Source organism: Oncorhynchus mykiss, unplaced genomic scaffold (assembly GCF_013265735.2).
Source record: "Oncorhynchus mykiss isolate Arlee unplaced genomic scaffold, USDA_OmykA_1.1 un_scaffold_254, whole genome shotgun sequence".
Classification (NCBI taxonomy): domain Eukaryota; kingdom Metazoa; phylum Chordata; class Actinopteri; order Salmoniformes; family Salmonidae; genus Oncorhynchus; species Oncorhynchus mykiss.
Window position 1 is genome coordinate 106034 of NW_023493711.1, and position 6000 is coordinate 112033.

Here is a 6000-nt window from a genome sequence, read left to right on the forward strand (position 1 = left end):
CCTATGGTTGACAGGTAGGTGCTCCTCTCTCTGTAGAAGCTCTATGGTTGACAGGTTGGTTCTACTCTCTGTAGAAGTCCTATGGTTGACAGGTTGGTTCCACTCTCTCTGTAGAAGCCCTATGGTTGACAGGTTGGTTCTACTCTCACTGTAGAAGCCCTTTGGTTGACAGGCTGGTGCTCCTCTCTCTGTAGAAGCCCTATGGTTGACAGGTAGGTGCTCCTCTCACTGTAGAAGCCCTGTGGTTGACAGGTAGGTGCTCCTCTCTCTGTAGAAGCCCTATGGTTGACAGGTTGGTTCTACTCTCTCTGTTGAAGCCCTATGGTTGACAGGTAGGTGCTCCCCTCTCTGTACAAGCCCTATGGTTGACAGGTAGGTGCTCCTCTCTCTGTACAAGCCCTATGGTTGATAGGTAGGTGCTACTCTCTCTGTAGAAGCCCTATGGTTGACAGGTAGGTGCTACTCTCTCTGTAGAAGCCCTATGGTTGACAGGCTGGTTCTACTCTCTCTGTAGAAGCCCTACAACCTCTGTGATCTCAAATCAGATAGGAAATCCCTCCTTGTCCTTCCAACCTCTGTTATAACTTCTTAAGGCTAGGGGGTGGTATTTTCACATCCAGATGAATGAGGTGTCCAAAGTAAACTGCCGGCTACTCAGGCCCAGAAGCTGGGATATGCATATTATTAGTATATTTGTATAGCAAACACTCTATAACTGTTTGAATGATGTCTGTGAGTATAACATAACTTATTTGGCAGACAAAACCATTCAGGATTTTTTTTATTTTTTAGGTCACTCTCTTTTCAATGGGTTTCAATGGGAATCTAGAATTCTAAGGCAGTTGCTTGCAGTTCCTATAACTTCCACTGGATGTCAACAGTCTTTAGAAATTGGTTGATGTTTTTCCTTTGTATAATGAAGAAGTAGCCCTGTTCAGAACGAGGGTCGAGTGAAGTGTACTGTTTGATAGAGGCGCGTGTGTTACGGTTTTCTTCTTCCTCTTCCTCTGAAGAGGAGGTGTAGCAGGGATCGGACGAAAATGCAGTGTGGTTATCTTCATATATCTTTAATAAAGATAATGATGATACAATACAAAACAATAAACGTAACGTGAAAAAACCTAAACGGCTTTATCTGGTGCAAACAAACACAGAGACAGGAACAATCACCCACGAAACACTCAAAGAATATGGCTGCCTAAATATGGTTCCCAATCAGAGACAACGATAAACACCTGCCTCTGATTGAGAACCACTCTAGGCAACCATAGACTTACCTAGACAACTCTACTATACCACAATCCCATAACAGCGTGACCTGAAAAGCTCGCTCCACTTTGTTTTCCGGTATTGAACGCAGTTTATCCTTAAATTTATCGATTATTTACGTTAAAAAACACCTAAAGTTGTATTAGGAAAGTTGTTTGAAATGTTTGGACAACGATTACAGGTAACTTATGAGATATTTTGTAGTCATGTTGCGCGAGTTGGAACCGGTGTTTTTCTGGATCAAACGCGCCAAATAAATTGACATTTTGGAGATATATCGACGGCTCTTCAAAGGTAAGGCATGAATTATGTCTTTATTTCTGAGTTTTGTGTCGCGCCTGGCGGGATGAAATATGATGGTCTGTCTTTGTTTGATGGGGTGCTGTCCTCAGATAATAGCATGGTTTGCTTTCACCGTAAAGCCTTTTTGAAATGTGACACGTTGGCAGGATTAACAACTAGTGTAGCTTTAATTTTGTGTATTGCATGTGGGATTTCATGAAAGTTTAATATTTATAGTAATTTAATTTGAATTTGGCGCTCTGCCATTTCACCGGATGTTGTCAAATCGATCCCGCTAAGGGGATTTGATCCATAAGAAGATTTATCTCAGACAGACAGGAGGGCCCTCCTTGTTCTCACAACCTCTCTTATCTCAGACAGACAGCAGGGCCCTCCTTGTCCTCGCTATCACTGTTATGTCAGACAGGAGAGCCCTCCTTGTCCACACAGCCTCTGCTGTTTTACAAAGTGTGTGTGTTTTCCAGGTTAGGTATTGTTAGACAAATTATACAATACTCTTTCTACAGAGGTCATGCTCATTTCAATATCAAGCAAATACGCAAAAGCTTAATTTGACTAGGGGTTCTATGTTGTGATATATATCTAAAGGTAATTTTTGATTGGCCAACGCGGAAATATTGCATTTCAATTTCAATTGGACTTTCGCGCTGACTCCACAAAGATGCCGTCTTATAGGCTCTTTACCAACCATGCTATTTTGTTAGTTTTTTTGCGTTGTTGGTAACTTGTTTTGTACATAATATTGCTGCTACCGTCTCTTATGACCGAAAATAACTTCTGGACATCAGAACAGCGATTACTCACCACGAACTGGACAAAGAGTTCTTCTTCAATGAGTCGGATGGGAGGGATTTACTACTACAGACACCCGACCAGGCCCAGATCCTCAATGAGTGTGGGAGAAAGATGTACATATAGGGAGGAACATAATACTGTAACACAAGAGAAAGATACACTTAGAGTGCATTTGCCATTCTGGTAAAATGCATTGTCTATTGTATAGGACAGGAGGCCAGAGTAAGGCCATGAGAGTATAGGACAGCTGCATTGTCTATTGTATAGGACAGGAGGCCAGAGTAAGGCCATGAGAGCATAGGACAGCTGCATTGGCTATTGTATAGGACAGGAGGCCAGAGTAAGGCCATGAGAGTATAGGACAGCTGCATTGGCTATTGTATAGGACAGGAGGCCAGAGTAAGGCCATGAGAGCATAGGACAGCTGCATTGGCTATTGTATAGGACAGGAGACCAGAGTAAGGCCATGAGAGCATAGGACAGCTGCATTGGCTATTGTATAGGACAGGAGACCAGAGTAAGGCCATGAGAGCATAGGACAGCTGCATTGTCTATTGTATAGGACAGGAGGCCAGAGTAAGGCCATGAGAGCATAGGACAGCTGGACAAACCAAGGTCAGAGGGACATACAAAGGAGGGGGTCAGACAAATGACCAACTGATCGACTATAGACATAGGGCATATATTTTTAGGACATGAAGAGAAGAAACACATAGTCTACGAGTCCTAATAAGGACAGACATACCAAAGAACACACCAGGCTGAATGTAAGGGGGCCCATAGCATAAGATGCAAAAGCATCAATACAGGACTAAGATCAAATCGTACTACACCGGCTACGACGCTCATCGATGTGGCAGGGCTCGCAAACTATTACAGACCACAAAGGGAAGCACAGCCGAGAGCTGTTGCCATGTAGACTGTGGCCATGAAATGCTTTGAAAGGCTGGTCATGGCTCACATCAACACCATTTTCCCAGAAACTCTACACTCACTCCAATTTGCATACCGACCCAACAGATCCACAGATGATGCAATCTCTATTGCACTCCACACTGCCCTTTCCCACCTGGACAAAAGGAACACCTATGTGAGTATGCTGTTCATTGACTACAGCTCAGTGTTCAACACCATAGTGCCCTCCAAGGTCATCACTAAGCTAAGGACCTTGGGACTAAAGACCTCCCTCTGCAACTGGATCCTGGACTACCTGACGGGTCGCCACCAGGTGGTGAGGGTAGGTAATAACACATCCACCACGCTGATCCTCAGCACGGGAGCCTCTCAGGGATGCGTGCTCAGCCCACTCCTGTTCACTCATGACTGCACTTCCAGGCACGACTCCAACACCATCATTAAGTTTGCTGACTACACAACAGTGGTAGGCCTGATTTACGACAACAATGAGACAGCGTATAGGGAGGAGGTCAAAGACCTGACCATGTGGTGCAAGGAAAACAACCTCAACATGATCAAGGAGATGATTGTGGATTACAGGAGCGTGCACCCCCCCCCAGTCAAAGACCCCAGCCACCCCAGTCATAGACTGTTCTCTCTGCTACCGCACGGCAAGCGGTACCGGAGCACCAAGTCTAGGTCCAAGAGGCTTCTAAACAGCTTCTACGCCCAAGCCATAAGACTCCTGAACATCTAATCAAATGGCTACCCAGACTATTTGTATTGCCCTCCTCCCCCAAACTGCTGCTACTCCCTGTTGTTATCTATGCATAGCCACTTTAATAACTCTACCTACATGTACACAATTACCTCAATACCGGTGCCCCCCGCACATTGACTCGTTGACTCTTTCTCGGTAGCTCCTGTATATAGCAAATAATAACAAACACACACACACACATTCACACACACACACCGCAGACACATACACTCATGCAGTATATAGTATAATCCCCTCTCTGACAGTCCAGTTATTGCTTCCCTCTCCGTATCTAAATGACTTTTAATTGATGCACCAAGTTCCTTGTTTCATCATTTAGAAGCCAACTCATTATTCTGCTATTCTGAGAGAGAGGCCTGCTAAGAAATACTTGAATTAGTTATAGAACCCCATGCCCTTTATGGTTGTGAGTGAGGTCTGGAGTCTGCTCACCAACCAATAATTCACAAAATGGGAGAAACACCAAATTGAGACTGCATGCAGAATTCTACAAAAATATGCAGAGCAGAATTAGGCCGATACCCGCTAATGATCAAAATCTAGAAAATAGCTGTTAAATTCTACAACCACCTACAAGGAAGAGATTCCCAAACCTTCCATAACAAAGCCATCACCTACAGAGAGATGAACCTGGAGAAGAGTCCCGTGAGCAAGCTGATCCTGGGGCTCTGTTCACAAGCAATAACAAACCACACAGAGCCCCAGGACAGCAACACAATTAGACCCAACCAAATCGTGACAAATCAACAGACCCATAAAGAATTAGAAAACAAACCCTATTTGGATAAAATCCCATATCTTTTGGGTGAAATAGCACAGTGTGAAGAACAAACACCATTGTGAATACAACCCATATTTATGTTTATTTAACTTCCCTTTTCTACTTTAACTATTTGCACATCATTAAAACACTGTATATAGACATAATATGACATTTGTAATGTCTTTATTCTTTTGGAACTTTTATGAGTGAAATGTTTATTTATTTACTGTTCATTTTTATTGTTTATTCCACATAGTAATAAACAATTAGAATGGGAATCTTCAAAGACCTCACTCTATCTAGTTTGGATGTGTTTTGATGTATTGATATATATATATTGATACATATTGATATATACAGTGGGGAGAACAAGTATTTTTAAACACTGTCAATTGTGCAGGTTTTCCAACTTACAAAGCATGTAGAGGTCTGTCATTTTTTATCATAGGTACACTTCAACTGTGAGAGACGGAATCTAAAACAAAAATCCTGAAAATCACATTGTATGATTTTTAAGTAATTAATTTGCATTTTATTGCATGACATAAGTATTTGATACATCAGAAAAGCAGAACGTAATATTTGGTACAGAAACATGTGTTTGCAATTACAGAGATCATACGTTACCTGTAGTTCTTGACCAGGTTTTCACACACTGCAGTGGGGATTTTGGCCCACTCTTCCATACAGACCTTCTCAAGATCCTTCAGGTTTCGGGGCTGTCGCTGGGCAATACGGATTTTCAGCTGCCTCCAAAGATTTTCTATTGGGTTCAGGTCTGGAGACTGGCTGGCCACTCCAGGACCTTGAGATGCTTCTTGAGGTTCAAAAAGGTGCAGTTAATACAGGTAATGAGTGGAGAACAGGAGGGTCTCTTAAAGAAAAACTAACAGGTGTGTGAGAGCCGGAATTCTTACTGGTTGGTAGGTGATCAAGTACTTATGTCATGCAATAAAATGCAAATTAGTTACTTAAAAATCATTCAATGTGATTTTCTGGATTTTTCTTTAACCTATGATAAAAATTACAGACCTCTACATGCTTTGTAATTAGGAAAACCTGCAAAATCGGCAGTGTATCAAATACTTGTTCTCCCCACTGTATATTGATATATATATATATATATATATATATATATTGATATACAGTATATATTGATATATATGTATATGTATTGATATATATATATTGA